Source organism: Lynx canadensis, chromosome D2, assembly GCF_007474595.2.
Source record: "Lynx canadensis isolate LIC74 chromosome D2, mLynCan4.pri.v2, whole genome shotgun sequence".
Classification (NCBI taxonomy): Eukaryota; Metazoa; Chordata; class Mammalia; order Carnivora; family Felidae; genus Lynx; species Lynx canadensis.
Window position 1 is genome coordinate 73,063,658 of NC_044313.2, and position 21,960 is coordinate 73,085,617.

Consider the following 21,960-nt stretch of genomic DNA (forward strand, 5'->3'; position numbering starts at 1 on the left):
AAAAGACTGTCCTTTCCCCCTTGTAAATCCTTCGCTCCTTTGTTGAACAGCAATTGATGATATATGTGTGGGTTTATTTCTGAGCTGCCTACTCTGCTCCATTGACCTGTATGTCTGTTTTTCGACCAATGCCACACTGTTTTGATTACTGTAGCCTTGTTTGAAATCAGGAAGTACAGTGCCTCTTTGTTAAGCTTTGTTCTATCTCAGGATTGCTTTGGCTCTTCCCGGCCTTTGGTGGTTCCATATGAATTTGAAGCTCATTTTTCTTATTTCTGTGAAAACTGCCATCGGAATTTTGATAGGAATAATCCTGCATCCGTAGAGAGTTTGGGTGGTATAGACATTTTAACAATGTTTACTGTCCCAGTTTATGAACACAGAATATCTTTCCCTGTATTTGTGTCTCCTTCAGTTCCTTTCATCAATGTTCTGTAGTTTTCAGTGTGATCTTTCGCCCCCTTGGTTAAATTTGTTCCTATTTTATCCTTTTTGATGTTATTATAAATAAGATTTTCTTAATTTCTTTTTGATAGATTGTGGTTAGTGCATAGAAATGCAAGCGATTTTTGGATATTGATTTTATATCCTGCAACCTTACTGAATGTGTGTATTAGTTCTAATGTTTGGGGTGGTTTTGTTTTTTTTTTTTGGTGGAGTCTTTAGGGTCTTCTATGTGTAATATCATGCCACCTGCAAACAGCCAATTTTACTTCTTCCTTTTGGACAAAAGTATTCTTTTAAGTGCACAGACTGAATTCAAGGAAAGGACATGGGTGAAAGAGGCTGAAGCCGTGCCCACACTCCAGGACTAAAAATACACTGCCCCTTAACCACAGTCAGTTGCTGGGTACATTGAGTTTCAGGAGCATTTAAAAAGCAGATTTCATCAGTCACTCAAAGGCATGGATTTTAAATGCAATTACTGTATGTAATTAGCTGTTTCATCTTCAGTGCCAGTGAATTTGGAATTTAATCTCTGATTGCACAAAATAGAATACTAAGCAGATCAGCTCATAGAAGGGCTGGCGTAGTTGTTTACTGGTAGCCGGATAACGTGGCCAAATTCCTTAGAGCCACCGTGGACAAATGTTAGACAGAGGAGGAGGGAGACAAGGCACTGGCTCTTATAAGACACTTATTTTTAAACCCACGTTAAAGACACGGTTTGTCCTCTCTCCGAAGCCTTGCCCCACGCTGGGTGGAGCCCATCACTCAGCCTCAAGTACAGCTACATACCACAGTTACCCGATCATCTCTGCAACTGCTTTTCCTAGCGGGTTATGAGCACCTTGAAGGCAGGGACCACGTCTTATTAAACTTTGTGTTTCTGACACAGAGCAGGGTGCCTGGCCCACCACAGCGGTCAGTAAATGAACGAACGAGTGAGCCACCAGTTAAATCAGCAAGGGCCAGTTTTGCAAAAGTAAGCAGTTTATGTAAACCTTTATTTTTTTTTTTTGAACTCTCCTTCAGCAACATCTTTCTTTAAGGCGCGTATTTTTCTTAAATTTTATTTTAAATTCCAGTAGAGTTAACATCCAGGGTTATATTAGTTTCAGGTGCACAGAATAGTGATCGAGCATTTCGTCCGGAGCTCACCACGACAGGTGCACTCCTTAATCCCCATCACCTATTTTAACCCATCTCCCACCCCCCTCCTCTCTGGTGATCATCAGTTTGTTCTCTACAGCTAAGGGTCTTGGTTGTTTTCCATGTCCCTAAAGAAAAAAATAAATGAACCATTTAAATTATATTTACTTACCCGTTCTTTTCCAAGGTCAACCTGCAGCAAAACCCAATTTTCCATAGGTTGGGTGGGTGGGGGGGGGCGCCCTGTCAGCCCGGTAGCCAAACTCCCATAATCACCATAGAAGAAGACACAGAATCTCGGACTTTCTGTGACACAGCCTCCATCAGCCAGCTGCCTGGTGGACACCTGTGTACAGACCAGACCGGCTCAGGGTTTCCGAAAAGAACTAAAGTCCCCATCCTCAAATCCAGATCACCAGTGACTAGGTAACAATATTTACAAATATATGAATAAAGATAGGCCATCAAGTTGAAGTGGATTCAGTGTTATTGACCTTAATTCTAAGTTCGGTTTGTGAAATATCTAGGAGGTGTTTTTTTTTTTTTTAATGGGGGGGAGGGGCAAAGGGAGAGAGAGAGAGAGAGAGGAAGAGAGAGAGAATCCTAAGCAGGCGTCACGCTCAGCGTGGAGCCAGACATGGGGCTCGATCCTACAACCCTGGGATCATGACCTGCGCCAAAATCGAGTCGGACACCCACCCGACTGAGCCACACAGGCGCCCCTCTAAGAAGTTTTCTCATTTATTGCCTAGTCTCCCCAAGGACGAGAAGCGTGTGCATGTTGGTCACTGATATATCCTCAGCTCCCTGAACAGTGCCTGAGCCGTAGAAGGTGCTTTAAAATTCTCCCAAGTGACAGAGTTTATATGTATGACAGCCACAGAGACAGACTGCTATTAAAAAATTACGTGGGGCGCCTGGGTGGCTCGGTCGGTTAAGCGTCCGACTTCGGCTCAGGTCATGATTTCACGGATTGTGGGTTCGAGCCCGGCGTCAGGCTCTGTGCTGACGGCTCAGAGCCTGGAGCCCGTTTCCGATTCTGTGTCTCCCTCTCTCTCTGCCCCTCCCCCGTTCATGCTCTGTCTCTCTCTGTCTCAAAAATAAATAAACGTTAAAAAAAAATTAAAAAAAAATTACGAGCTCCTTTCTTGTTTCCAGGAAAAAAAATTTTTTTTTTCAATGAGCCAACCATGAAAAGAGCATTAAGTATCAAGGGCATAAAAAAGTTCATGGTTTGGGGCGCCTGGCGGGGGCTCAGTCGGTTCAGCCTCCGACTCAGAGATCCAGCTCCGCGATCAGGCTCCACGCTGAGCTTGGGGTCCGCTTGGGATTCTCTGTCTCCCTCTCTCTCTGCCCCTCTGGCGCTCTCTCTCTCTCTCTCTCTCTCTAAAAATAAATAAATAAAATTTAAAACAAAAGATGTATGGTAAAAGAAACCCCTAAAGCCTGTAGAGGACGTGAAGCAAGAAAGTGTCCCCTTAAAACATGTCCCAAGTGTCCCAGATGGAGCCTTTTCGCACAGGTGCCTCCCGCAGTGGGGCCGAGCCCAGCTCACGGTGGTCTCCACCGGCCAAATCTGCTTTCCTACGACAGTGGCCCGCGGGGCAAAGCTGCAGCCGACGCGATCGCAGAGGAATTGGAAGGGCGAGCAGAGAGAGGAAAGCCGGGGCCCTCCAGCCTGAGCCCCAGGCCTCCGCGTGTAGGCGGGGTGCGCATGTGCAGCACTTGTGAAGCGTGTGGTTCCCCACTGGCCTCTCACACAGCGGAAGTGAGGACAGCGGCAGAAATAAACCCAAAACAAACAAAAGCCCCACCGCGGTTTCCATAGGTGACACGGAAGCTTTGTAATTTCCGCACGCAGCTCTTTGCCAAATGACTCATTCCAGGGCTTGAGGGAGAAGGACTGATACCCAGAGCAACTCGCAGTTGTCATGATGGCAAAAGGCACGTCGGGGAAACACGAAAGGGGACATTGCCTTTTTTCCCCGTGCCCAGTCGGTCCGCCCCGGTGCCTTCGGGGGAAGGAAGGGGGTTACAGGTTCCTGGTTCCTGGTTCCCGGGTTTATCTGAGCCTCGGTGCAGCGGGCCGGACCCCGGTCTCTGCAGCCACCTCTCCAAGCACTACAGGACCCCCGGCAACTGGAGCGAGCAAAGCACATTGCAGACGCCGGGTCTCCCTGGCCTATATCGTGCCCATCTGCGCGTGCGCGCCTGTGCCTCCGTGTGTGTGCACACGTGTGTGCGTGTGTATGCGGGCAGGAGCGTGCGCGCACCTGCGCGTGCATCTGAGTGTGTGTGGCCGGGAGGAACATTCTGAGAAAGAAGGGAGTCCAGGCCTGACCGCCAACAGTTATTCACTCTTCAATCTGAGGCAAGTCCCTAGAGTCTAAGAAAGCGTTTCTTTCATCTGCAAAAAGAGGATAGTGTAAAACCCTCCGTTGTCTACAGAGATGAAGGTCCTCCCGAGACCCTGACCGTGCCATGCCGATGCTAACCATTATTACTTTGGCGTTTCTTTTCTCTCTTTTCCCCCCAGTCGTGTCCAGTGGTCAGACTGCGTGGTACAGCCAGGTGCCCCCCGCCACAGGCAAGTGCAAGCCGGCTCCAACCCTTTAGGCGGGATATATATTGATACGCAGCTCGGTCAAGGTCTAGGTCGTTTGTGTCGTTCCCACCAAGCCGTCTCCTCGTCTCCGGCTCACCTCCTGCTCGCCAGGCCGGTACACTGGTTCCCAGCACACCCCCACCCCAAACCGGAGAAGATGTGTGTCTATCGGTTGCCTTGAGAATTCTCTCCAAGCGTTCTCCGCGCGATGTTAATAGCGGCGACTGAGGCGTACTGACCCCTTCTGGGCCGGGCGCTTTGCCAAGCACGCTGAGGGGCCCCACCTCACTTAATCCTTCTGGTATATTCATCAAACTCAATAGCGTTCTCTCCATTTCCCAGATGAGGACATTGAGAGGAGAAAATCTGGCCCGAGATCGCACAGCTATCAAGTGGCAGAGCGGGGACTGGAACGCAGGAGGTCGGACCCCCAAGCCCTCCCTCCGAATCACAGCCACCGAGCTGAGCCAGCCGTGCGCCAGCCCAGCCCATGGGGGATGCGTGGAGTTTGGGGCAACAAGGGAAGAAGTAAGGGCGAGGAAATCTTATTCCGGATGTGGAAGCCCTATAGGAGGGCTAAAAGTCCTCTTTCCACTTTCTTACAGGTGTCTGTGATTTTTTTTTTTTTTCCCCTTCCTGGCTCCCACGGGGAAGAGACAAGGAGTCTTGTTACACGCCGTCCTCAGCACCATCCAGACTCTGTGCCTCTGGCCCCAAAGCAACGGCCGGGCTAACTCTTGCTGCCTCGTCGGTCCCTCCAGGGGGTGTGCGCAGTCGGGGATGGCATTCCCTCGCGGCTGTAAGTGGGGTGCACACAGCACAGCGAAGCTCTCCTGCGGGCCCCCGGCCAAGTGAGGAAAAACAGAGGTGTGCTTGGGTGACAGCCTGCTGGAGTGGAGCCCCATCCGGAATGCTCAGTTCCACGCTGCATGTGGCCTCAGTGGTCTTCCAGCCACTGACTCCACCGGACAGGACCCTCAACCGGGGAGAAGAGTGCCCTGTGCTGCCCCAGCCCAGCTCTGCCCCCGGACAAGAGCTGCTGCTGTACGAAGCAGGGCAGGGGCGCCTGGGTGGCTCAGTCGGTTAAGCATCTGACCCTTAACATTAGCTCAGGTCATGATCTTGAGGTTTGTGGGTTCGAGCCTCCCATCTGGCTCCTCGCTGACAGCATGGAGCCTGCTTGGGATTCTCTCTCTCCCCCCTCTCTCTGCTCCTCCCCTGCTCATGCTCTCTCTCTCTCAATATAAATAAATATTTTTTTTAAGTATAAACTAAGAAAAACAAAGGCCAGTGCAGAGAGATGGGTCCTCCTCCCAGATATGATACCAGCTAGCCCACACCAGCAAACGTCAGATTTTTCATTCTTAAAATGAATGTCGGGCTTGGGTTTCACGAACTCCAAAAATTCCCTTCAATTCTAAAACCCAAGGGTCCTAACTCCCTCCTCTCCTGGGCAGCTCTGTTCCCATTGTCCCCCGGGGAGCCAGTGGGGACCTTCTGCAGGGGGGGTGATCAAGGGGCTCCCGGGAGGCTGGGCGCCGGGGACACAGGACTTGCGGAACAGAAACCCGATTGCTACATCAGCTGGCAGAATGAGGAAGCGGCCGTCCCAGGAGACCTAGCCCAGAGACAGCTTCCACGGCCACAGAATTCTCGGGGCCCTTAGTGTGTCTCCAAAGGACAAGATGTGTGCCCGCTCGACGACAGGCGCTCCTCTGACAGCGGAGTCTGGGGCTCACACACCGTGAAAGTGGCTTTCCCCCCAGTTACGTACTCCATCATGGTGACTTATGATTAAATGAATTTAATAACACCGCCACACTACCCCTCCAAAACCCGAATGACTTCTTTCCAAATTTAAGTTGCTCAAACTATTGACTGTAATTAGCTGGTATAGCCACGGCATAATGATCTGGAGGGTTACTGAGCAGGGAGAAATAACCCAGTTTCAATGGGCTACGTTTACTTGCAGAGAGACAGAGAGAGAGGGAGAGAGAGAGAGAGAGAGAGAAGGTATGTTAGCGCGAGGCTTTACCCACTTACTTTTCAGTGTAAAATTTTCCAAGATGGAAGTAGAGATTGAATTGCCAGGATGGCAAAAAAAAAAAAAAAAAAAAAAAAGACGTTGGGAAAATGAGGAAATGGATTTCACGTGGGCAACGGGTGACAAACCTTTCTTATACGCGGTTCTCGGTAAGCAGGGGACGCTCAAGGTCACTGCCCACACCTTTTTCTGTCTCGCGGATGTTCTTAGAGCAAGGTCAGAGAGCAAATCATAAATGGGGGCAAATTCCAGCCGGGTCTTTTCAACCAGCTGTTTTGTTCTATGAGATGTCACAGTGTAACAGGATAATTGGAGGGTTTGGATAAGCTGGTGAGGGAATACGGGGTTTTCCGAAGGAAGATAAAAGCAGAGAAGCACCTCCCAGCACTAAAGCTGGCTGTCCTGTTTCTTCAAAAATAGGTCCTCTAACATGGGAGAAGCAGAAATCCAAACCTTCTTAAGTCCCCTCGACTGTTCCGAAGAGCGCAAACACAGAGGCAAACACGTATTTCATGAAAGAGATACATTTCGAAAGATCATAGCACCAGCTGCTTGGTCACCTAAGTGTTTTTGGAAGAGGAAAAGAGCTACCCAGCATTAAAGATTCAGGAATGTCTGTTGACATATTAAGGAAACAACCTCAGGGGACAGCTGACAAGGCTCCAAGAAGCATCACCAAGGGAACAGTGACGCAAACGCGTTCCGTTTTTTACAGGCTGGCACTCTGCCAGGCTTCCTCGCCTGACAGCTGATGTAATGCTAATCCCTATCTGGGTTAGCGTTGCTTAGATATCAACTCAAGCGACTCAGTCAGCTGCAATCAATAGCGAGCTCCTTTTATAGAAGATAGTAAAAAGGAAAAAAATATACATATATATATATACACATACATCTCAGAGAGCAAGAACTACAGATTCTGGCGTGCTAAAAGCCTATCCATTGTGCCAAAAACGGAAAAGGAAAAGAAAGGAGGGTCCGGTATAAACCCAAGAAGCATGTTAACCCATGCCAAGTGTCTTTTTCTGAAGTCCAGTTGTCCACAAAGGATAGTGCTATTTCACAACACAAGTTTTTTGTTTTGTTTTGTTTTGTTTTTTTTAAGCGTCACTGAAGAAGATGCCTAATTTCCAGCTGAGCTAAATAATGACGGGAGAAAACAGAAGACATTAGGTGGCGATGTGAAAATAATGCCTTTTTTCATTATTGAATAAATGGGCTGGTTCCTTTGGAACCAATGCAGAAAATATTGTTCTTCAAAAAAAATTCTCTCTTCAAGACCACTGCTTTTCAATTATTTTAGAATAAATAATAAGAAGTATGCAAATTTTAATCAATCTCAGATTGAATGCCTGTGTCAAGTGCCTCTATAACATGACGAGGGGCCACTTTTCATTTTCTCTCAAGCATTGCAATTTTAACTGTCCAAGAGTGATAAAAAAAAAAGAACTCATTTTAGCAGCTCACTTTAATTATACACATTCTTATCTATTTACTAGATTATACTTAGATGGAAGAGACCTATGTCGTCTTACACAGAAGACCAGTAGCAAAGCATCCTTGGTTCCAAGGCGCTTAATGTAAATAATGATAATAATAATCTGGTGGTGGGTGTCGGGGAAGGATGAAAACCAATAGAGAAAGCATAGTATTTTTTTAAGTTTATTTATTTATTTGGAAAGAGTGTGAGAGACAGGCAGAGAGAGAGAGGGAGATGGAGAATCCCAAGCAGGCTCCACGCTGCCAGCATAGAGCCTGATGCAGGGCTTGATCTCACAAACCATGAGTCATGACCTGAGCTGAAGTTGGACGTTTAACCAACAGAGCTACCCAGGGGCCCCAGAGTATTTTTTTTTTTTTTCAGAGTATTTTTAACAATAATGAAAGGAGGATAGTCGTGATAACAACACATGAGCTTCACGAATGAAATCCACAGGATGGCAGTGACACGAAAATGATACACTATTTATCTTTTACATGTTTATAGCACTTTGCTTTTAAGGCAGGTGTGGGTTTTTTCCCCTAAATCAGAGGAAGTTTAAGCTTCAGGGAATCTATAAACCGTACGAATTTATATGAAAGTTGATGGCCAGGTACATGTCGTTTCGGGAGAAAGCCTCCTGGCTTTCATTAGCTTCTCAGAGGGTTCCAAGATCCCTCCCTTCCCCAAAGTTTAAAACTGATGCATTCGAAGGAGTTAAAAATCCTTTGGAAATTCTATCTCAATTATCCTTCACCTCCCAGTGAGATCATTTATTTACAGGTAGAGAAAGTGGGAAATTGAGAGGCTAAGTTGCTTGCCCAAGGTCAAGGAAGCAGTCTGGTCTGTTATTATCTATGACGCTAGATCAGATGGCCTCCTTGAATGAGTTTCTGTGGCGTGTCCGTTAGTGAGGGAGGTCCCATTAGAGCCACGCCCGCCCAGGAAGGGCCAGAGGAGCTCAGAACGCCCGCTGATGACTCCAGCCTCGGTTCAACTGGTACACCTCCCTCTCCACCGTCTCTCATGCCCACCTTCCTTTCCCTCCCCCTACTTCTGTTACCCGAAGTCTCCTTTCGGTAAGGCCAAGGCCAAGCAGAAAACACAAGTGCGGTATTTCAACACGTTAGCAGTCTCCCACAAGAATGTAATCTTAGCATCACCTTTCTTTGATAAGGCAATGTTTGCTTGGGAATCTTGAAACACTCCATATCTGGCAAAAAGGATACAGAGCAGGAAACTAAGGCATACAGATATGAAGGAACTTCCCAGCATTGTAGAAAATAGGACGCAAATTTAGTTCTCTAGACTCCCAGGCTGACCCGTTCTAAGTTGACTTACACCAGCTCAGCCTACGAACAGAGCCCTGAGTTCTGGGAGAGCTCCAGCTGGGGGCAGAGGCCGGCAATGAATAGCACAGGAAAGTCGGTCCCAGCTTCCAGTAGGGGGTGGAGCAAAGGGAATGGTCTAGAAGGAATGAGAACGGGGGATTCTGTCCCTTGTTTACAGCAATAATATTTCATGTCACTTTAGAGTTATAAAATCATATTTTCTCATTGCAGAAAATTTGGACAAACACAGAAGTAACAAGAAGAAGAGAGAAAAAAAAATACCCGTAACCCCATGTCTTCCGGGGATCATCCTAAAGGGACAAACATCCTGGTTGTTAGGATTGGTGCCTCCTCTGAGTGTGACCCCAAAGTCACAACTCTTGATTTCTTTGTTAGGATAGTGTGCGCGATGAATGCAAGCCTCACAAGGGGGTTCCATAGCTCAGATAAGATTATGCATTTGAAAATGAGAAAACGTCGGCGCGCCTGGGTGGTGCAGTCGGTTGAGCGTCCGACTTCAGCCAGGTCACGATCTCGCGGTCCGTGAGTTCGAGCCCCGCGTCGGGCTCTGGGCTGATGGCTCAGAGCCTGGAGCCCGTTTCCGATTCTGTGTCTCCCTCTCTCTCTGCCCCTCCCCCGTTCATGCTCTGTCTCTCTCTGTCGCAAAAATAAATAAATGTTGAAAATGAGAAAACTCCTTTGCAAATCCTAAATGCCTATATTACACATATAAGGAATTCACACCACTGTCCTCAGAGGTTGCTTTGTGCTCACAGGCGCTGACACTATCCCCCTAAAAACACTGCTTCTCATGCTAAGTCCCTGCTTTAGAACAGACCATGGATCCCTATGGCCTTCCATCCAAATCCAAGTGTCTCTGGCCAGATTTGTCTCAGTTCAGAACCCAGTCTCAGTTCAGAACCCAGATTTGTCTCAGTTCAGAACCCAAACTATGATCGGCACCAATTCTCCTCCATCCAAGTAAATCTTAACACCTTTGGCACACTTCTTGGTTGTTTTATACTGAAATTTTCCAAATGCTTTCCCTTATACATGACATTTGAGCCCACCTGAAAATGCGAATCACTTCGAATGCCTCATTTAATATCATTTCCGTCAAAGGGCAGCATGCTGGGAGACAGGGGGTAACCTATCCAGAACTAGTTTTATGCATGATAATTACATGACATGTCACTTAAATTTACATCCACCTTCTGTTTTTTTTTTTTCTTTTGCAAACTTTTATTTTCATTCCCTACCTCCTTTCCTAAAATGCTTAAAAAATAGATTTTGCAAACCATGGGACATGAATGTCATTTGTTGTGTGTGAATTTGCTAAGAAATAGGGTGTACCGCAGCTGTTATTTTTTTCCACATATCCTACTCAATCTGTCATGCGTTTGCTGTGTTTTATAAATATGTGTCATATTTGGAAATATATTGTTCACATATCTTGCATGTTTTCCATTCAAGGCATGCTAAAAATACGGTATCAGTTTGTCAACATGGCTTTCAAAACCAACAAGATCCCCTCATTTGAAAATCCCAACAAAGTCCATAGTCCAGACCAGGCGGTTATTATAAGACGTTTCCCTTCCTGTTTCTTACGGGGCCACTGTTTGCCTATGTCTCTGAGTCACGTGTAGTTGTGCTTTACGCATCTCAGATACGAAAATATCTTAGGTGTGTGACTCAAAAGCTAGGTGGCTTACTCAGATGGCTTCATGTGCTAGCATGCATGTTTCAGGTGATACAGGAATACGACAGAAATAACGACCCAGGTTCCTTCATCACAGGACTGGTCTTTCTGATGAGTCAGCAACAACACGCTGCGATAACGCTGTTGGGGCCCTTCCATTAACTGAAAGCTCTGAGGTGTGCAAATCAGAAACTGACCTGGCTTCCAGATCATTAAAAACGCCTGTTTTCTTTCCTGCATCGAGGGTGAAGTCCTGTGGCTTCCCGGAGAATTCTGAACCCAGGCATGGCCTCGTATCTGTAATGGATGGCGGGGGGAAACTGAGGACAGGGTGGGAGATGTGGAGGGTGAAATTTAAATATCAGTTCTCTAAGAAAACAAAAACTTGGAGTGCTCAATTGGTTAAATGTCTGACTCTTGATTTCAGCTCAGGTCATGATCTCGTTGTTTGTGAGACTGAGCCCCACGTCGGGCTCTGTGCTGATGGTGGGGAGCCTGCTTGGGATTCTCTCTCCCCCTCTTTCTGCCACTCCTCCGCTCATGCTCTCTCTCTCTCTCTCTCTCTCTCTCTCAATAAATAAATAAACTAAGAAAGAAAGAAAGAAAGAAAGAAAGAAAGAAAGAAAGAAAGAAAGAAAGAAAGAAAGAAAGAAAGAGGGGCGCCTGGGTGGCTCAGTCGGTTAAGCAGCCGACTTCGGCTCAGGTCAAGATCTCGCGGTCCGTGAATTCGAGCCCTGCATCGGGCTCTGTGCTGACAGCTCAGAGCCTGGAGCCTGTTTCAGATTCTGTGTCTCCCTCTCTCTGACCCTCCCGTGTTCATGCTCTGTCTCTCTCTGTCTCAAAAATAAATAAACGTTAAAAATTTTTTTTTTAAAAAGAAAGAAAGAAAGAAAGAAAGAAAAGAAAGCAAAAACTCACTTGTCCTTTCTAAGCCAAAAGAATAAGGCAACGGTTAAACAAGGAAAATGAGTTGGTGTTCTTCCGTTCTCTCCTTGTTAAATTACCTTCCATTTTATAAAGCACGTCTGTCAGTTTCTTTTAAATAAGGGCAAAATTAGCCTAAGAAATCCATACTCCGGGTCTCATATTTTCAACAGACACTATTATTACACTATCATTATTTATTACATGTTTACTTCCTACATTAATCTGATCTTAACACATTATCAGACGACTGTTTCCTTGCAGGAGGGAAGCTCGCTCTGCAGGCGGTCTCCCCAGCCTGGACTGTATGTGTGTTTGTTTTGTGCAGCTGCACGGATCTGGCTAACTGAGAAGCAATTCTCACGTGACCGAGAACGGCCCCACACTCCTCCCTATCTCACTTCCTTTGTGTGCCTTGTAGAGACATGCAGGGGACCGTGCAAGCCAGCTGTAGAGGCTGCATCAGAGGTTCTGGACCTCAAGTTCAAGGTACAACTTTGGAGGGAGTGTGTAAGGGGCTCTTCTCTCCCCTAACGTGTGCACAGAGAACGCATTCCCCAGTTTATGGGAGAGACGTGGGTGCCTTTCAAGAACGCCTCACTGGTTATCGCCAAAAACAAAAACGAAAACAGGGGCGCCTGGGTGGGTGGCTCAGTCGGTCAAGCATCCGACTTTGGATTTCGGCCCCGGTCCGTGATCTCAGTTTGTGAGTCGGAGCCCCGTGTTGGGCTGTGTGCTTGGGATGCTCTCGCTCTCTCCCTGCCTCTGCCCCGCCCCCCCCCCCGGGCCCTGCTGATGCGCGCTCTCTCTCCCTCTCTCTCTCTTTCTCAAAATAAATAAATAACTTTAAAAAAGTAAAACAAAAACAAAAACGGCTCCTGGTGATGTGATCACGCACCCGCCTTTTGAGACAGAAGCACAGTGTGATCCACCAGCTTCCCGACAGTCTGTGTCAGGACAGTTAAGACCTTTGTCCCCACAAAGGTTTGTTGGTCTCTTTTTGCCTGTTCAGCAGACCTGCAAGGGAAGGCAGCTACTATTTCCCTCCCACCCTGCTCCCCAGATAGGGGAAGCTCACACAGCTTTCTGAGGAGCAACTAGAACGGGAACCTAGATTTTTCCGGCTCATGTTTCTTTTAGCTCGTGTACTTTCTGAACCGTCACCTACCCACGCTTCCCTCCACCCTCCCCTGTTAAGACCTGCTGGGGGGAAAAAAGTGACCTTTTTCAGAATGTGCTCTGGAGTGCGCCTTCAAAAACATGAATTTATTTCCAATCGCTCCATTCTCAGGACCCGTCAATGCGCCTTCAAAGACATGAATTTATTTCCAATCGCTACATTCTCAGGACCCGTCAATTATTTTTACATTGTATGCCTGTTGTTCCGCTAAGTATAAATCGATGAAAAAGCACGCAGACAACCTTGCTATCCACAGATTCTAAAATGATCCCCAGTGTCCCTCACCCTGGTAATATGTAACCTTCTCCCCTTGAGTGCGAACAGGGCCTTGGTTTGCATTCTAACCATAGAATGCAGCAAAGGTGGAAGGGTATCACTCATCCCTGTGTTTCATGATGCGAGTGGCGAAGGCGAAGGGATTTTGCAGATGTAATTAAGGTCTCTAATCAGGTGTCTTTGGGTGACTCACAGGAGAGATTATCTTGGGTGGGTCTGACCTAATCAGATGAGCCCTTTAAAAGAAAATCTAGAGGGGCAGAGACAAAGCATCAGATCCTCTCTCGCACTTGCTGGCCCGGAAGAAGCAAACCTACCAGGAGACGCTTGGGAGGAAATGAATTCTGCCCCACGAACCTGGGGGAGAAAGGACCCTGCGCCCAGAGGAGACCCCAGCTCCAGTGGACACACTGACTACGGTCTTGTGAGACCCTGTGCCGAGGACCCAGCTAACCGGTAGAAGACGAGACATAATAAACGTGTGTCACTTCGAGCTGCTGAGCTCATGGTAACTTTACGCGACAGTAAAAACAAATACACTTAGGATCTGAGAAGCTAGTGCTCGACCCAATTTAACAAATGTCCGTCGAATCCAAGATTTGCCAAGAAATAAAGAATTTTTTTTAGCTTCTGAACTATTACATGAATAAGAGGTAAAGGTGATATGTAACTAATAATTACACCATGGTGATAAAACCAATCTTGTCATTTAGGAACAATAGCGACGGCACTATTTTCTCCCTCATTCTCTCCCGGTCTCATACGCACAGGTGCTCAACCGGCGACTTGCGGAAAGGTCCTAGTGGTAACGTTAGCAATCACATTGAGAATCACGGGATAATTATTCCACGAAGGCATTTTTAATTTCTCTCACGGCTTAGAGGGGTCACCTTGGAGAGGAAGAGTGGGTTCTGCGGGAAAATCACAAGAAATGCTTTCCCCGGAACACTAGGATTTCGAGAGTACGCCCATCCTAAGCATGCAGACTCTTGGAGACAGTGCCCCAAACAGGACCTGTGCTAGCAGGAACTCAGTAAGCACCTAGTAGGTACTCGGCAAATATTGAATATACAAAAGTGGAAACTCATCTTCACTTTTTTTTTTTTTCAACTTTTTTTTTTTATTTATTTTTGGGACAGAGAGAGACAGAGCATGAACGGGGGAGGGGCCGAGAGAGAGAGAGACACACAGAATCGGAAACAGGCTCCAGGCTCCGAGCCATCAGCCCAGAGCCCGACGCGGGGCTCGAACTCACAGACCGCGAGATCGTGACCTGGCTGAAGTCGGACGCTCAACCGACTGCGCCACCCAGGCGCCCCTTCACTTTTTTTTTTAAGTTTATTTTTTGAGGGAGGGAGAGGGCACAAGTCAGGGAGGGGCCGAGAAGGAGGAGACAGAGAATCCCAAGCAGGCTCTGCGCCGTCAGCACAGAGCCTGACGTGGGGCTCAAACTCACGAACCGCGAGATCATGGCTTGAGCCGAACTCAGGAGTTGGACACCTAACCGACCGAGCCACCCAGGCACCCATCATCTTCACTTTAAAAATGTCAGATGAGGGGCGCCTGGGTGGCGCAGTCGGTTGAGCGTCCGACTTCAGCCGGGTCGCGATCTCGCGGTCCGCGGGTTCGAGCCCCGCGTCGGGCTCCGGGCTGACGGCTCGGAGCCCGGAGCCCGTTTCCGATTCTGTGTCTCCCTCTCTCTCGGCCCCTCCCCCGTTCATGCTCTGTCTCTCTCTGTCCCCAAGATAAATAAAAACGTTGAAAAAAAAATTAAAAAAAAAAAATGCCAGATGAAATGGTCTGGCTATGACGCGGTCATCAGTGGGGTGGACTAGAAAGCTTAGCGATCCTTTCAAATACGAGCTTTTTTCGTAAAAGCGTGGGGTTTTCTTGCTGTCACGAGGGCTGGTGAGCAGAATGCGGTGAGGGCTGCGACAGTAACCTGGCCGGGTGGAGATGTGTCCACCTGCCCGGAGTTGGTGCAACCACTGAGAAGACAAAACCGAGGAAACCAGGTAGCACCAACGGAGCTCACCGGTAGAAGGAACGGAGAATATGCACTTCTGCACGCACCCCCTCCCACGGGAAGCCCATTTTGCCATCAAATACAAAAATAATATTAACGACACGGGATGGGGGTGAGAGGTCGGTTGTCCAGAGCCTCGGGCGGTGGCCGTGTGGTAACCATAAACGGGACGCCAAAGAGAAGCCCGGCATTTGCTACGAGCCGTGTAAACTTGGTCAGGTCACTGAACCCACCACCCAAGCTTTGGTTCTTCCCATTGAAAACCGGGGATAACGACAGTGCCTACCTCAGAGCAAAACTGTGCCGCGCGACCGTGAGACTAAAATAATTCACAGTGGCGAGCCAGGAGAGGGAGGGCGCACAGTCAATATTCATGATTATTATTCACAGCGGTCAGCCTGAAAGGTAAATGGCAGGAGGGGCTGGTTGGATATTGCAATGTCTGGGGAATGCTTCCCAATCTGCCTCTTATTCCAGAAAATTCCACGTTGGTCCCGTGACCCCACTAACACCAGTGCCAGCGGGTTTCAACAGGGAGTGCTGGGCCGGCAGAGGCAGCCCTTGTGCTGTGTGTGAGCTGTTGGCCTATTGTCACCGTCCTCGCCTGGGATGGCAGTGGCGGCGGCCCGGCCTTCTTTCCAGTCATGCCCTCCTCTGCCCCTGTCACCCCGCCCCCGGGCCCCATTCTCTCCCTCTGCCGTGCCCAACAGTGGCCTTCTGTCTCTTTTTTGTTCATGCTTCCGCTGAGCCACACTTACCCCAGTTCACGAGCTCTAGATCTGTCCTCAGAAGCCCCGGATCCCGGAGGTCAAAGCGGGACCAGGCTGGCTCACTGGTGGGCGCTGTGCTTCGCGGGGAGTCGGGGGCGGGGGGGGGGGCTCCTTAAAACTGAGAACAGAAAAAGCCCCTTTGACCAAGGTGAATTCAAAGCCCCCCACTTCTGGCCACGGCGAAGAAAACAATAATCGTGTGGAGAGGGGGCCGCCCACACTGTAGTGTCTGAGACAGGACCCGAGACCTTCCCGGGAAGGGGAGAAATCCTTTTTGGCTGACTCCCCTGACTCTGTGTTTCCTACAATTCTACAACAAAGATCCAGGAACATGAGAAAAGGAAACTGAGAAAATGTGTCCTGGGATCCAAATTTAAGCCAAGAACAGGACAATGTGGGCCAAATGGAAATGAGGCCAAGAGTACTTTCTTGGGGCCCCAGCTTTTTATTTTTTTTTGTTTTTTCACATGCCCAAACCTGTTTCACTGCTTAGTGTGAACGATAGTTCTGGGATACAGTTCACTACGGGAAAGGAAATTTAATTAGCTCGGGCAAGCTCACCTTCCATCCAAGGTCGACATAGTCAAATGGCACATTAACCGTGATTGCTGCCAATGGATTTGTGAAAAAAGGAATAGAGAGAGGAAGGGAGGAAGCTGGGGGGGGGGAGGGGGTGGGGGACGCGGAGAGAAAGAGGGAGGGGGAGGCAGGTGACATACTTTAATTAAGAGTCATACTGACAGAGGTCAACCTACATCATATGCAGAAAGCAACGGTCTCCCCTCCTTGCCACCCAGTCCCAATAAATTCCCAGATCACATTACGCACGTGCATGGACCGCTTTGCCTCACACGCTCTCTATCACATTCACAGGAATCTAAGTGATCAAAGTTCTATAATTAGGACTTGAAAGGTACCAATAACAACCCACGTTTGTATGCCGCTTTACAGTTCGCAAAACAGGTGCATCGTCATTACTACATTGGGTTCCTCGTGACCGTGCCGGGGCGGAAGGATGCCACTGTCCCCGTTTTACAAGTGAGGACACTATGCTGAGACTTGCCACCGGGAGGAGGTCACAGAGTTACAAGGGTCCCAGCCAGGACCTGATGCTCAAACTCAAGACCCTTCCCACACTCTGGGAGAACGGTAGGGCCAAGCAAACACAGAGAGGGAAACGGAGGCACAGACTAGTGGCTTGACAGATGACACAGTTGGGAGCATTAGCCCTCAGTTAGAACTCTTCAGAGTTTCAGCTTACTAATATTGACACGATTATCTAAGTTCTCGCGAGAAAGGCCATATATCAAGAAAGCATTACACTTGGTAGGAATCGGAAGGATTTCGCCGTACGACGTCCTGTCTTCTCCATGTGCTGGTGTGATTATTTCGCATTGAATTATATGCGTCCTATGAATAATGTCATTTCCAGAATAGAAGTAGAGAGCTCCAGGCCCTTTTACAATCCTGGGCAGAGTGTCTGAGCAATCCAGCTCATCTGAATCACCAGAAAGAGGCAAGTCTCAATTTGGAATCACAAAATAGATGATGCAAACGTTTCTCAGCCCTGCAAGGCGAGGGAAGCCTGGGCAGAACCAGGATCCGTCTGGAAGGCTTGGCTGCTTCTCTCCTGCCCGCTTTCCCTTTGACCGGCTGTGGCGTGTCCTCCGGGGCCCGTCCTCCACCTCGAAATTTCCTCGTGAGCTTGATAGTTCGGCCGGCCGGCGGGGCCGAACCAGGGACCTTTGTGCAAGGATGCCGTCTCGGGCACAGGAGAGACACATTCTGCTGACAGCTCCGTTCGGACTACAGCCCTTCGGCAAGGCCCCAGTCCCAATCACCGGCCGTGAGCACTGCAGGCTGTATGTGTTTTTCTCCTTCTGAGCCCTTTGGTTGCGCTTTATTGTTTTTCCTACTTAGAAATTAGGCTGTCTCCATGATGCGAGACATCCTTCCTTTCTAGAATTTCCAGGAAGCACATTTCCCTCCCACGTGTTAGAGTTAATGTAATTGAAACCAAAGTTTGAGGCCATTTCTCCTAATTCAGGAAAAGTTGCACGCTTGGCAATGCAAATGGAAAGAGACAAAAAAAAAAAAAAAAAAAAAAAAAAAAAAAAAAAACCCAAAAAAGATGGGAGGGGATTTTTGCGGTGTTTTTCTCATTTTGGTTGTGTGTGTATGTTTCATAAAGCGCGCAGGAGAATTAAATTCAAAACACAACTGCTGGGAGAGCTAGAAACTCTTGTAATTCATGTTGTGCATAATGCATTTGGCAGGCCCGAGCACAGAAATTTCCAGAAGTGTTTGCGTGGCAGCCGTGCTTAGCCAATTCACATTTTTTAGCCGTCCTGGCCAGCTGCCCAGCCTACAGAAAAAGTCTTGTATCTCCACAAGTTTGGCCGGCCTCTCTGACGGGTTTCCAAACTGCATGGCAACGTTGGATAAGCTTATTTTCAAGAGCCAAAAATCTCCAGCTACTTATATTGTTACCAAATACCAGATGTGCTTAATACAGAGCGAGCAGAGCCAAACCCAGGGTAATCAAATAACCTATCATTACCATTTTCTAAAAACAAAAAATGCAATTGGAACACCAGATTACTGTTTTTCTTTGTTTGCTTTACGCCCTATTACTGGAACCCCTGGGGTGTTGGGAACAGGGCTCGGGCGGGGAGGCCAGCTTTGGCAGCGCAGAAGATGCTGTTTACAATCACACCCTGCACATCTGAAACATGTGTGAGAAAGTCAAGGCCCCAGCAGATTTCTTCCAGCCCCGCCGCTCGCAACGCCGTCCCCGGCACCCCCCCCCTTTCCCCGGGGAGGGGCTCTCGCCACCGCCCCGGAAAACACGGCAAAGTTGAGGTGCGCTGGGATTTGACCTTGAAGGAGAGGAATGTGGAGGGAGACGGGAGGGTAAGAGCTGGGACTTCACAAATTAGAGGGGATGCAAGAGTTGGAAGCTGCTGCAGCGGCTGCCGGAACAATGCACGGAAGTCCTGAAGGGCTTGAAGGCACACGGGGATGCTGCGTGGCTTTGTCAGAGGCCCTGGCTGGGCTTCAGCTGGTAGACCTCCGAGTATTGAACACAAAAAGCTCCAATTCCATTTTCCCCTCCTCTCATTGCTATAAATTCCTTCTTTCTCCTTCCCTCTCTCCTTCCTTCCTTCCTTCCTTCCTTCCTTCCTTCCTTCCCTCCTCCCCTCCTTCCTTCCTCCCTTCCCTCCTCCCTTCCTTCCTCCCCTGCTTCCTTCCCTCCTCCCTACCCTCCCCCACCCCGTCTCCTTCCTTCCCTCCTCCCTTCCTTCCTCCTTTTCTTCCGTCCTTCCCTCTTCCTTCCTTCCTTCCCTCCTTCCTCTCATAATTTTCTGGGAACACCGTGGGAAGAAAAGTGTGGCTGCCACATCCCCTGTTGCTCAAACCTCTAGGCCTTCTGTTTTGCTAGTCCTGCCTCCCCAAACTCACAGGTCTGAAGACACGACAAGAGCAAACATTCTTCGCACCCCGAGGAGGTTGGTGACCCCGGGAAATGGCAAGCATGAGCAGCAGGGGTGATTAGAGACAGAGATGGCATCTTGCCATAAGAAATTGGAGAGCCAGTAACGATTCCGAAAATATCTGTGATCTGCATTAAGACAACTGTATAAATAAAGAACTAAGTGACTCGACCCTTGGAGAGCTGTTTCGAGAAAACCGTTCCTAAAAACGTATCACAATCCAACTGGGCCTTGAGGACCACGGTGCCAAGCCAAACCCAACGAGAAGATGCACAAACTCAACGAGAAGATGTTTTCCTTAGTGTGGAGTCATCGGGGGGATACGCCATGAACTTGGTCTAATGAGCAATGAAATGCCTTGAAAATATTTAAGTGGATGTGTACCGTAAAATAACATGGAACGGGCGTCTACAATACCTTTTGAACTTTCCTCCTGGCTGTCCTCACACGTTTTACACATCGGGGGTGTTGCTGAAAACTTGAGTGTGAATCCATATGCTAAATGGAATTAGGTTTTAAATATTCTAGGGATACTCCTGGCATGAGGGAACCCCGTATCCGTGAAGAAGCCACAGAGAAAGTCAGTACCTACACCGATGGTCTCCGCTCTGTTTGGACGTCCCCCCCCGCCCCTGCCCTCGGCCTGTGAAGAGCCTTTGAGAACACGCATCAGCAGCGCCTTGCTCTCATTGCTGGGTCAGGGGAGGAAAGGGCCGGTCCTGGGGAAGGGTCAAGGGCAGGCTGTTTTGTTCTCCGGCAGCAAAACAGAGCAGGCGAGAGGAAACCACCCAAGTGATGAGCTCTGCAGAGGACAAGTGAAGCCTGAGTCTAAACACAAACGTTGAGGAGCTCATCTCCTTGGAGCTGTTTATATTACATAACTCAAATAAACACAGCAGCGCGAGATCGGTTCCCTTGGCGAGGGCCAGGACCACAGGGCCGAGAGGCAGACAAAGGGCGTCTCCTCCCGCCCCGCTCAGAAACGGGCTTCCTTAAAACAACGACCCGACTACAGCAACACTAATAACACACAGGGGCACGCCAGCAGGGTTTAGCAGGATACCCTGAATAAACTAGACCAGAGCCACTCGAATGAGGACCGGAAGGTGTCTTTCTTTTCTCCGGCTGAGCAACAGACCCTGATCAGAGCGAGAAGAAACAGAACTGACCCTGGAATGATTCTTTGCATTTGCAAAGGAGGGAAGCCAGTCACCTGCGGTGGTTCTCTCAGTACTCAGAGCCGCTGGGAAACCAGGGAGGACCACAGTGGCTACCTGCCCAGGCATCGGAGGGGCAGCCGACCTTCTCAGACTTCAGCCCTTCGCCGCCCCGAGGCAAAACAGGGGGGTACCCCAGCCTCTGGGAAGCATCGGGCAGTTTCCATGGCATCTATGTGAAGAAGAAGTAGAAGAGGAAGAAAAAAAGAAGTTTCCAACTCGGTAAATGAGCACAGGCGCACAGGCCCGACGTCTGAACGAAATCAGAGAGCCTTGAAATTGAGAGCAGGCGAGAACCTACTGAAACCTTCTTTTTCGTCGTCAGTGGCCTGCAGTCTCCTGGGACACAAGCCCTATCGTATGCCAGGGGACAAGAATAGAACCAAAAATTGAGAACACAGCCCTTAGCACGGGCTGATGGCATTGGTTGCCAACAGTTGCCCCATTAGTAGGCTATGGGGACATGCTAGGGAACATTTTCTCTGCGAGGCTTGTGTTTAAAAATATATCTTGCTTCAGAGCTGGCCCTAGGCGTGGCTGGGGAGTAAGAGCCTCCTTTTTCCGTGCCGAGAAGGTGCCAGTCACTCTGTGATTCACTGCCGATCCCTTACCCCTCTGAGCCTGCCCCTTACGTGCCGTGTGACAGTCACCCAGACCTCAACCCGGCCCGTGGCAAGTTAATGTTTCAGAAGATTCCTGGATGGAAGCCACGCTCCAGGATCGCCCTCCCCCATGAACTTGCTGGATGCACGCAGGGCCAGGGCTGAAAGACGGTGGTCATTACGAAGGGCTCTGACCTCTTCTCACCCTGTGGATGTGTCCCTGGAGACATTTCTCTCTCCATTTCCTTATTCCCAGACGGAGGCAACAGTTCCTGCCCACGTCCCAAGGATGTTTAGAAGTCATGGCTAACGGAAATGACCGAGAAGCTCTTGGCAGATGCCCAGTTCAGAATCGCGTGCTGAATGACGGCCTCCCTCACCCACCCTCTGTACCGCATTACCTACGTGCCCTGCTCTCACCGCTCTGCTGACCGCCCTGGGGCGCAAAGCCCGTCTGCCCAGAGGTCCTGGGGTCCGCTAGAGAAGGTTCCCTTTGCGGGAACCACTGCGATCCCCGCATGGCCGAACTCGTATTCCGGGTCGGAAACAACAGGTGATAGATGAGCTGCAAAAGGCTGAAAGGCTGCCAGCATCCAGCCGCGGGCACCCAGGGCTTGGCGCCCCTTCCCCCAGAGGGGGTGGAAGTGAACCAATTGACATGGTGGGGTCAAGTTTGAGTGTGCCTCGGCGAAACCCCGGGACCTCCTTTCTTGAAAAACAAC

At 49.0% G+C, this 21,960-nt stretch overlaps 1 long non-coding RNA gene across 1 annotated transcript in view; it reads right to left on the minus strand.

Moving 5' to 3' along the window:
* Window positions 1-628: 628 nt before the first annotated feature.
* The window catches only part of LOC115527148, a 36,145-nt gene continuing 14,813 nt past the window's right edge, over window positions 629-21,960 (minus strand). The window contains exons 5-8 of the long non-coding RNA XR_004344241.1: window positions 15,914-16,043; window positions 10,947-11,046; window positions 1,870-1,939; window positions 629-1,721 (exon numbers count right to left, since the gene is read on the minus strand). This is a non-coding gene — a long non-coding RNA (uncharacterized LOC115527148). The remainder of the gene's footprint in view (window positions 1,722-1,869; window positions 1,940-10,946; window positions 11,047-15,913; window positions 16,044-21,960) is intronic.